Source organism: Meleagris gallopavo, chromosome Z (genome assembly GCF_000146605.3).
Source record: "Meleagris gallopavo isolate NT-WF06-2002-E0010 breed Aviagen turkey brand Nicholas breeding stock chromosome Z, Turkey_5.1, whole genome shotgun sequence".
NCBI lineage: Eukaryota > Metazoa > Chordata > Aves > Galliformes > Phasianidae > Meleagris > Meleagris gallopavo.
Genome location: NC_015041.2, coordinates 59,339,836 through 59,351,866, shown reverse-complemented (window position 1 = coordinate 59,351,866; position 12,031 = coordinate 59,339,836).

Genomic DNA, 12,031 nt, shown 5'->3' with positions numbered 1-12,031 from the left:
TTTTCTTTCTTTTTTTTTTTTTCCTGTTCTCAGCTATGTGGGAGGAGTTCTTTGTTTCTTAATGGCATGGCAGATACAAGACAAAAGTGATTAAAAAAAAAAAAAGGGCTCAAAGATCTTCTGTTTCTAGCCACAGAATCATAGAATCACAGAATGGTTGAGTTGGCAGGGACCTTAAAGATCATCCAGTTCCAACCTCTTGTTCATGTGCTTGCTGCCACCCAGAAGATCAGGTTAGAACAGGGCCCATAAACTTGGCCTGGAGCACTTCCAGGGATGGGCATCCATAGCTTCTCTGGGCAGCTGTGCCAGAATCTCACCAGTGTTTTCTTAACATTAAACCTAAATATCTCCTCTTTTAGTTTAAAGCTATTCCCCTTTGTCCTGTACCATGAAAAAAATCACTCTCCCTCTTCTCTATAATCTCCCTTCAAGCTCTGGAAGGCTGCAATGAGGTCTCCCCAGAGACTTCTCTTTTCCAAGCTGAACAAGCCCAACTCACTTAACCTTTCTTCACAGAAGCAGTGCTTCAGACCTTTGATAATCTTTGTGACCCTTCTCTGGACCTGCTCCAACAACTCTATGTCTTTCTTGTGCTGGAGATCCCAGACAAGGACACAGCACTCCACACGTGGCTGCAGTCCAGGATACAATTGGTCTTCCAGGCTGGCTTATGTCCATCTTTCATCCACCAGGACTCCCAGATCCTTCTCAGCAGGGCTGCTCTCAATGATTTATTCTCTCAGCCTTTATATATATCTGGAATTGTCTTGACTCATGTGCAGCATCTCGCACTTGGCGTTGTTGAACCTCATCAGGTTCCTGCAATCTCTCTTTTTGAGCCTGTCCAGCTCCCAATGGATAGTGTCCTTTCTTTCTGCTTTGTCAGCTGTATCACTCAGCTTGCTGGTATTAGCAAACTTGCAGGGGGTTCACACAATTCCACTCTCTATGTAATTGCTAATGGTGTTGAACAGCACCAGTACCAAAATGGACCCCTGGGGAACACTAGTCACTGATAGAGTTGTTGCCTATAACCCTCTGGCTAGATCATCCAACCAATTCTTTATCTACCAAATAGTTCAGCCCTCAAATCCATCTCTCTCTAATCTAGAGAAGAGGATGTAGAGTGCAACCATGTCATAGCCCGTGTCATAGACAACATGTGTTTCCCGTCCTTTCTCCTCCAGTGCCATCTTTCCATAACAGAAGGTCATTGGTTTGGACAGGCATGATCTGTCCTTGGTGAAGCTATGTTGGCTGTCTTGGACTACTGCCTTACACTGCATGTGCCGTAACATCTCTTCCCAGGTACAGAGGTGAAACTCACTATCCTGTAGTTTCCAAGTCTTCCTTTCTTTCTTTGTTGAAAATGAGTATGATATTTCCCTTTTTCCAGTCACTAAGGACTCCATCTGACAACAACCATTTTTGAAATGAGACAGTCTTGGACTTGCTCTGCTCATAGAGTGAGAGGAATTTTGCTTTCCTGAACTCCGCCTAGATGTTCAAGGACGAGAGGCATGGGAGGCTTGACTGCCAGTGAAGACCGAGGCAAAAAACTCAACGAATATCTCATCTTTCTCTGTGTCTGTTGAAGTCTGGTTCTCCTCTCTTGTTTATCAGCGCTTTCCTTTGCCTGTCTCTTCTGACCAATGTACCTATAGAATTCCTTCTTGCTTTTTTTCCTTTTTTCCACATCCCTTGACATGTACAATTCCATCTGTGCCTTGGCTTTTCTGATCTCATCTCTGCATATCTGGATGTCATCCCTGTATTCTTCCTAGGCCACTCTGAGACATGAAGCTCTTCAGAAACTCTAGCCAATAGTATACCCAGGCTGAGGATAGTGAGGAAGTGCAGACAAGATATCTGTGCTATGGTTGGTCTAAGCAGACCAGTAGCATGATGGAACAGACCAGCAGGACTTCAGTTACTCCTTCAGGCAACTAGACAGCAGTTGGAAAGCATGGTTACTAAGGAGAGACAGGTGTTGAGGCCCACTGAAGGTCAACTAACTCTTCAAACACTCCTTCTTCTGTGCTTAAACATGTATTCTTAGGTGTGATGTTTGTATTGATAACTGTTGTGCTGCAGAACGATTATGAAATGGATTTCTGATGATATCCGCTTTAAAATTAAATGTAAGTTAGTTGTAACTCTTATTTCATTTATCTCCCAGATTGTGCAGAGTCTAGGCAGAAGTTCCTTGAGGAACAGTCTCGTGTCTTTCTAGTATCACAGTGTGCAATACACTTTGAGTAGAAGTGAAATGAAATTGTAATAAAGAACCTAGAAGGTTTTGTATGTAACATGACTAGTCCACATTATGCATTTGTAAATTGTATTAATTTGACATGATAGCCCAGAAAGTGATTTTTCTAGCCCTCAGAAATGTAGTTGAAAACAGGGAATAGTATATACAAGGAAGGTCAGAGTGTTCTTTGTATTCAGAGAAGTAAATATCTGCTGAGCAAAGGTCCAATTATGTATGTACAGTTAAAGTGGGAAAAGATTACAGACATAAATTAATTCAGAATGATCAAATGTGCAACACTGTGTTGTTCAGATGCTTTAGAGAGACTTGTGAGAGCAGAATATGGTTTTATTCTGTTTTTTGTTTTTTGTTTTTTTTGCACAAGAAGGTATGAGAATTTTCTAAAATTTCTTAAATTTCCACGATAAATAATGAAAATCTCAGTGAAACATTGGGCATGTAGTAAAAACTTTTGTTTAATATCTGTTTTCTGATATATTTGTCCAGATTTAGTCTGATGTGGCTGAACTAATCTCTACTACAGCCAGGGTTCCATTAGGTTTGTGGGTGTGTGTACTGCTGTGCCAAACCCTGCTCGGAGCACCCTGTGGCCCGTGCTCTCACCTTTGCCCAGTAGGTTTCCCTAATGATGCTCAGGGAATGTACTCAGACTCTTGTGTGGCATGCCATCTGTCTGTGAGGAGTCTGTCGCCTATTCCCTGTTCCCTTGGATGGCCTCTCATCAAAGAGTAAGGTGCCATGTGAACATCCAAATCAGCCAGCAAAGTCTTCTTTTTTTTTTTGCTCTTTTTGAAAAGTAATTACTTCATACCACGCATATCTTTATTGACCAGTGAGACTTTGTTTACCAGGTCTGCTCATACAAGTAGATAACTGAAAATTCTTTGCTGGTGAATAAGTTCCTGTTGGAAATATCTGCAGTTTCTTTTGAGGCCACACCTGTTCGTATCATATAAGCCTCCTCGGTGAGCCTCATATCATTGGGAAACGGAATACGTCACACCCCACTGAAAAGCAAGGCAACACTGTGTTGAGTACGCAAACAAATACATGTGCAAAAGAACAGTGTCTTGAGGCTGCCAAGCAGCTTTGCCCACTTAGCTCTGTCTAATGCTTGCACGCTCTCACACACAGAAATGTTTATTGTCTGAGTAATATCTCTTTTTGCTGGAGAAGGGAAGAAAAAACAAAGGGCAAAGGTGAGGATTTGGATAGTAAGCATTTTTATTTTTATTTTTATTTTTATTTTTATTTTTATTTTTATTTATTTTTTATTCAACTGCAATGGAACTAACTGAAGACAAAATTTCTACCAGTTCCTATAGGTGTCCAAGTCCCCACAGCAGTGATGCCTAGAAACAGAACACAGCACTTTGTACCCATTCTTACTGCAACTATGGGCATGAAAAGAATCCTCAACTGTAACAAACACCAGGGCAAGTCACTTTGAAATTGATGAGAAGATACAATCTTCTAATAGCTCCTTTTGGAGGTAGCAGCGATTTGTAGACACTTGCTTCCTGCTTATCAAAATTAGCTGTCACACCTTAACCCGATACCACAGGGCTGGAATACATGACACAATGCAACAATGACTCATGATGATGAGTCTGTGGAACAAGCCTGTCCCCTATACTTCAACTAATCAGTCCTGCTATGATTTACTGGTGAAGGACTCAACTTCTTGTCCTTAGGCAAAGGGCATGGCAGCAATGACTTGCAGATACCATGCAACACTTCCATGACGTCTCCAGGTTCACTCACTGCTCAGGAGCACAGTTCTGTCTGCCACTGGTCTTTTGGCACAGGCAGACTAGCAGAAGGACGAAATCATGCACTAACCTCCCATCTCCTATTTTCACACTGTGAGCTGAAGCCTCAAAGTTAAAAGAACGTGAAAGAAATTACACAACCATCTGTTTTTTTCACTTCTTTCGCAGTATGTGAAACAGATTATGCTCCTGAAAAAAGGGCCCAATTTTGATGGAGACTGCAGCAATTTGCACTGTTTCTTCCTGGATGTCCAGGATATTGGTATCACTAAAGCTGACACAACAGCAAACAGCTGCTTACACTTCTGTTCCTGACTGGGAAATGAAAGCATACTTGATAAAAGACATTGATTGTTGTTACAGACAGTTGATTTCAGAAGCATGTGAGTCTATATTCTGTTTAATGGACACAACTTCAGACATCATTCTGCCTTCCTTCATAACAAATCAAATTAATTCCTGCATGCACATAAACAAAATCATCATGAATTGTCACATTCTGGGTTACCATCAAGAAGTGAAATGGGTGATAGCTCCTGAGTCAAGGCACAGGGCACTGCAGGAACAGACACTGATGCTAAGAGATCTGGTAATCCCATAGCTCTTCTACCAATCCCAAATACACACATGGTTCACAAACGTCAGAACTTAGTATTTTCAATAAAAGTGAAAAGCTTAGAGAAAGGAAAATGTAGTTAGAATTTTATAACATCCCTATTTTGAGAAAAAAAAGCAGCAATTCTCAGATTTTTCTCAGAGCTGTCTCCTTTGTAAAGGAGCTCAGCCGTCTCAGTCACCTGCTGTGTGCTCAATTATAAGAATATTCCCGTGCAAAGAAATTTAAAAGAGCATTAGACTGTGGGGGGTTTGTAATGAGCTTAAATAGTAACTGAAACTTTATATATATATATATATACGCATACAGATAGATAGTGTATGTACATATAGTGTATGTAAATACACAATTTCCCATCTACTTTCCCTACTGTTTTTAAAGAGTAATTTGCATTTTGCAAGATTTCATAATACAGTGGAGGAAGACCAAATCTTTCGTTTACAGCCAATCTAAAAGTGTGATGGAACCACTAAATATTTTCAGAAACAGAAACTCCGATATCATTGGTTATCTGCAGTGAGAAACTGAAACTCTGGTTTCAGCCTGCACAGGTCTAGACTCCATATATATTAGTCTTCTGAGACACTTAGCTGCCTCTTCGCAGTGAGAGTGGCAATTAAATAACCACACCAGAAATACAAAGGAGCACAAAGACATCCCCAGGTGCTTGGCAACTCAGCACACCAAGTCAGCGCATTAGTTGTTGTCTTTATTTCTAACTAGATGATGTCCTCCATGCAAAATCAGAGCCTATAAACAGTGTGAAGTCTTGAACAGGTTTGTAACAGGTGATCTGGGTGAGCACGGTGAAGGTGCCAGAGGCCCAGGTCTGAAACTTACTGTGTGGAGGACTCCCATTTATTCCAGCTAGCAGTGGCTGACAGCCACACAGGAGTTTGTTCATGTCCTTTGCGAAAAAAATATACAACATTACTTTAAAAAAGCAGTTAGAAAAAGTCAGTTGAAGAGTATCCTCTTAGAGCTTTAGCAGTGGCTTAAAAAATAACTTTCTCTCCAGGCTACTCTGTCCATTCTCTTCATAAATAATAATAATAAAAAAATGCAATGACTTTAGACATTTGGCATCAATAGAAAAAATAAATAAGGTTTTTGAGACGTGCATCTGCATGCACAAAACCTAACTGAGCAATTAGAAAAAGTAAAAACAAAAAGCAACTTTTTTTTTTTTTTAGTCTACTATTTGTCAAGTAGTCTGTCTCAGCCATTCTCATCCTTCCTTTTTTAGACCATGCCTTCACACATGAGAATGAATTTAAATCTACTTCTATGTCCTCAGTTGCTTTCAACAGCACTCTGAGAAGAGGCTGGACAATTCAAGCTGTCTCCTTCTATTGCTGGTGTGATTCTGTGTCACTGTGTGCTGCAGAAGGGCAATGGACAGATGTCTTGAGAAGTTCTGGTTACCTGTAGGTTACCTTTCCTTCTACCTTCAGTCTGTACCTCTGCTCGAATGTTGAGAGATTGCATGGAAACACTCATGGTTGTCAGGAAATAGACCTCAACACTCTGTGGAAAGAAACATTTCTTGGGGAGCCCTCTGACAGAGCTAGTGGAGAATGCTGTAATTGTAGCTCTTGAGACATGGAGTAGGAAACACCACGGGATGTCATGATGACTTTGCTCAATCACAAGAGATTCCTTATAATCAACGTGTTAATTGCATACTTCAGAAGGTGCCAGGTACATCTTCAGACGAAACTGAACTTGATTTCTAAGCCAGATATCTTTGTAAGCCCCATACTCCCTCCACTCCTCTAATGCTAGAGTGCTGGATGTCAGAACAAATTGCCTTCTATAAAATCACAGCCATGAAATTCTGCTCGACTGTTCTTGCCTGGGTTAGTAAGTTAGTAAGAATGGAACTGTTTCACAGTAAGAAGTATTGCTAGATGCTAAGAAGCAGAAGTTTGGGTCCAATGTTTGAAATGCTCTGTTCCTAGTGTGCTTTTTGACTTGCACTCAGCAAACTTCGTTTATAGGAGATTTTTTTATTTGCAAGTTTTAATGGAAACTCCCAGAAACTCTTATGTTGGAAGGATGTTTGCTGTTCTAAAGGTCATGCAAGATTTTTCTGTCTAACCCACTTGCAATCTTGTTTGATTTTTCTTCTTTCCTTTATAAAACTGAATTGTCTGTACATACATGAGATCATCATGAGGTCATCTCAATGATCAAATTCGCACCATGAGTAAAAATATAAATTCTAGTTAGAGTGGAGTGTCAAAGAGAAAGAATTTCGGTGTCTGACTAAGAGAAAGAATTTCTGTGTCTGATTGGACAATTAAAAATAAATAAATACATAATGAAAAAAAAAAAAACCAGTTTATTCTTGGAGATATTCATGAAAGAAGAGAAATTTTAAAATGTCATCTAAACGGAGCAACATGTTGTAAGAACTTACAACCTTCTCATTTAGCTTAGATATACTGACATATGACACTCTTTCCTTCTGTAGTACAATATGATTTTTTTCTTGGAGAATTTACATAAATTTACTGAGAAAAATTTTAGATATGAGAAAGATAGAGAACTTGCTTTCAAACACTTTCACCCCTCAACATCATCTATTTTTTTCCCTTTTGATCACCACACGAGGATTGTCTTGGCCATCCTCCTTAGCCTGAAGCTGAGAAATAATTGAAATACTGTGGCCAGATGGTTCTGTTTTCCAGGAGGCGAGGATAGCGTGCTATTTCTCGGAAGGAGGAATTTGTTTATAGGGACATTACATTTTTTTAAACAGAAGTATATGCTGCTTTATAGCTGTAGATGCTACAATTTTGTGTCATTTTGTATATTGGAAAATACTTTTTACCTCAGAGAGATTATCCTTCTCCTGAATATGTCAGAATAAAAAAATGAAGGGAGACAGGAGAAGGGAAAGGGAAAATGGCAGATGGAAACAGAAAAAAAAGAAAAAAAAAGAAAAAAAAGAGCTGCTATGACTTACCTCAAATCCTAAGCGTTGTACTTGCTCACTAATAATTGGAAATTAAAAGGAGAAATTCTGGAATACCTAACAGAGGACAAGATGAAGCAAATGTGGTAGGGGCAGGCCCTGGAGAACAAACAGAAGTGAAATGTGGCAGAACGTAGTAGAGGGAGAAAACAGAGATGAAGTACACTGGAATACAGACATTCAGGCAAAATAGAAGATGAGAACACTTGGCAGGGCAGAAGAAAAAGCCCTTACAAGACAAGGAACTTAGAGCTCTACTGAACCTCCAGAATGACAAATAAGAACTTCAAAAGAGAGTCTGGGAAAGGCAATGAAAAAGGATATATATTCAGCATGAATTTATGCAGGGGGAACCCTGCTTAGCCAACCTGATGGCCTTCTATAGTCTGATGACTGGTGAACTAGGGGTGAGATCTAGTTAGTGGGAATCTGAGCTTGAGCATGGTTTTCTACACTGTCTCCCATAATATCCTCAAAGATTAAACGGGCAAATAATGAATTAGATACGGGTGTGGTGAGAAAGAAATTTGGCTCTAAACCTTGCAATCAGTGCAAGGAGTCCAGCTGGAGATCAGTCACTAGTGGAATGCATCAGGGGCCATTGCTGGAGCCAACGCTGTTCGACATTTTCATTAATGAGAGGGTGTTTCCTCTGCAAATTTCCAGATGACACAGAGTACACGATTGGCTGGCAGGCGTGATGGGAGTAAAACAGCCTTAAAACAGGCTGGAGAAATGGTCCAGCAGGAGCCACGTGAAGTTCAGTAAAGGACTATGCAAAGTCCTGCACCTAGGCAGAAAGATTAGTAAGTCCTGCACTGGGTCTACATTAGTAAGTCCATCACTGTTCAGGGAGAGACAGGGGAATAGTGCGGGAGTCTACCTTACGGCCACAAATATGACAGACAGACTGGACTCTCTGGCATAGAAGATGAGGCTGAAGAGCTGGGACTGTTCTATCTGAAGAAGAGAAGGTTCAGGGTAAGCTTGCCACTGTGTACATTTATCTGGTCACGGGGAATAAAGGAAATGGAAATAGATTCTTTTCAATGGTGCCCTGTGACAGGATGAGATAGTGAACACAAAATGAAATAAAAACAAACAAACAAACAAACAAAACACCAAACCTCGTACAATTATTTAACTGTATGCAAAACATTGTTAATAGTGAAGGTGGTCAAATCAGAGCAGGTTTTCCAGAAAGGTTGTGGTGTCTCCATCTCTAGAAGTACTTGAACCCAGCAGAAGAGGGTTCTGGGCAAGCTGCTGACTGGCCCCTTCCAAACTCAATTATAGCATGATTTTCTGAATTATGGACTCATGTTTCCTAAATTGAAAGGTAAACTATGAACACCCTTTCTTCAGTCTTCCATAACTTAATGCTGACTGCATAAACACAACTTTTTTCAACAGCAACACCAGTAAGAAGGCTTGTAGGTCAGCACAGGCAAGGATCAATTTCAAAGAAAAGTACTATGTAACTAAAACATTTGCAAACACCTTGCAACACTTCTATTACTTCTATATACTTCTATATTTTAAGTTCTTTCATATTCTCTAACAAAAAGATTTCTGAAAGTCAAAGTAGCAAAGCCTAATTCACAACAGATTTGTACCATAAGTGCTGGCTGCAAGCTCTAGGTTGAACTTTTTCCATTATTGGACAATTTTAAGAGCTCCAGAGTCTAATTGTTCTGGAGTTTAAGTTGCTGAGACAGTCTACCAGACAAGAGGCAGCCTGTGTGACAGCTTAGAACTACGTTTATTAAACCTCAGTGGCCACTTCACATACGTTGATTAGATAGCTTGTTACTGACAAATACGAGGGTACTGGCAAGCTGCTATGATAAGTGAGGCCACTACAGCTCTCCTCTCAGATTTATCCTCAAATTTTACAAGTGCTGTAAGAATAAAATTCCTAACTCATTTAGACAGAGAACAACTGAGGAAATTCCTTTACTGAAGTCAGCTAAAGACTACATACTTTTTTTTCTAAATATAAATGAAGGAGATTTAAATAAGAGAAAGCCACAAGACAGAACAATTTTTTTTGTAACAGCAAAAATGCTTAGCAGTAATACGCTTATTTATTTGATTTTACTGAAAGGAAAGGGAGAAAGAAGTTATTTTAATGACGAGCTACTTAGATGTATCCAAGATTCTCCTTGGCTTGGGAGGGGGACTTTTCAGCATTTATGCTATTGAAAATTAGAACTTCAAAGACGAACAATTCCTACCAGGGTATGTTACCTTTATAGAAAAGTATTTTATAAAGCATTTAAAAGTGCAGGTGCATGAGTGGAACGAGTTGGTATGTACAGGGCAGACTTCCACCCTTACCTTGCATCCATATGTTCACCAATAACTTGTTCTTGCCTTTTATTTGCCCAGGATCGCAGCGATATCATTGTTAACAGAAACAGTTACAGTACACTGGTTTGGAAAGTGTACACCTGCAAATACTAACAAAGGCACACACAAGGTGTGAAATAACATTTCAGCAGATTTTATATACCGCATTAACTAGATTTGAGGTGAAAAACCTGTTACACTATCTGAAGATGGGCAAGTAATTTTTTTTTGTTGTTTTTGTTTTTGTTTCCAAAGCTTATAGAAATGATGTTTTTCAACGGCAATTCTGATGGTTTATGAGGAATCTAAAATACATGCATGGGTAAAAGCTTACAGAGGTACAAGAAGAGAATGTTTTGTGGGTTTTATTTTCTTCTGCAGTCTTAGAATGACACCACCACAGCTTCACATACCACAGTCTTTTTGAAAGTGACCTACACACTTATCTTCTTTGTTATCAGTACAAAATTACATATGAGTGCTTATATTTAACCATTTGCATTTGGAGCAGCAGCTCTCATATCTACATATTGCACAGCCATTCAGGGGATCCTTAGGAAAGATTTCTGTTGAATTAATCTTTTTCAGTCTGAAATAAAGTTACACTCAAACACTGTTCAGTAAATTCATCAACACTTGACAAACTGATGAATGAATGAACCAGGAGCAGTAGTTCTTTAACACATGAGATGCTTTTCCTTTCCTTCTTTCTTTTTTTTTTTTTTCTTTAATTAGAACAGAGTGCATATTAGCATAAGTCAAGGCATTTGATTAGAATTGGAGGGTACAGAATGCCTCCGAGGCATGATGATCCACTGCTGAGGAGGAGGCAGATCAGCACTAGCTGAAGAATGCTGCTCTTTGCAAATCGTCACAGTTTGTGCTAACAGAGGGCAGAGCAGGAGCTGGTATACTGCCTCAGCTCCAGACAGCGCCATGTTCCGGGAAACCATAACCTTAATGTTCTTGCTCAACAAATCTGTGTTGCAGCTCTGGATAGAGAAGTTGTTCAGATCAAAGCCCTTACCCTACCTCACTTTCCTCCACCATATTCCCAAAGAACCACATGAAAGAGTTCTGGAGATTCACATACTAAACCAGACATTGATTTCAGTGTCAAATACCTCAGCTTTCTAGGGGATTGTTGCTGTACTTTTCACCCTAAGCTTCTCCCCATACAATAAAGTCAGTGGGACAGAATGCTGCCAGTGGGGATGGCAGAAAGTCAGTCTGCTAACCCGAAGTTACTTCTGCCAGCTCTGCATTTTCCTGCAGAACATTGTGTGAGGACAGCTCATTCACCAATATGCTTTGCTGGAGCACAGGTGTTGGTAGGAGGGCAAACAACTTTTATTCATTTTATTTATACTCAGGCAATTCCTAAACACATGCTACTGTTTACAGAAGAAGCTGCAGCTTGTTTGCACGGAGGCGCTGACCCTAACAGCTATTGCAAAATAAGCAGATAGTCAACAGTCTCACAGACAAAAAACCTTATGAATAGCAAGCGTTAGTGCTTCAGCTATGTGGTCCAAAGCCAGAAAAAGGTTAATAAACTGTGACTATTTGCACAACTGTTGAAGACTGGCCCTCAGTGTTCCCAATTCAGCGTACTGTCATATGTTAATGCAAGATGCTATTTTGCATAGGTCATTTCTGCCTTGGAAGGCAAATGCGATCTAATCAGATGAGGTTTTACTACATGTGTCGGCTCATAATTCTCAGTTTGTACATGCTGGTCCATAATTCTGTAGTGACAGGTCAACATTTAGTGCTAAGAGTCAATTCACAGTTTACAAACATACCTACAAGCGGCCTTAAATCAGTATAAACATGATGCTCGCCTCAGAAAGAAAGAGCAAAATGAAAAACCGATATCCACCTTCAGTTACACATGAGGTAAAGACGGAGCCTGCGGTAAGCGAACCTGAGAACTGAGGCACCGGCACTTCGTGCGAACCCCCTCGGCCAGTGGTACCCCATCAGAGCACGAACCGGACACAGCCCGCTGTCCGCCGGGCGCAGACCTCACG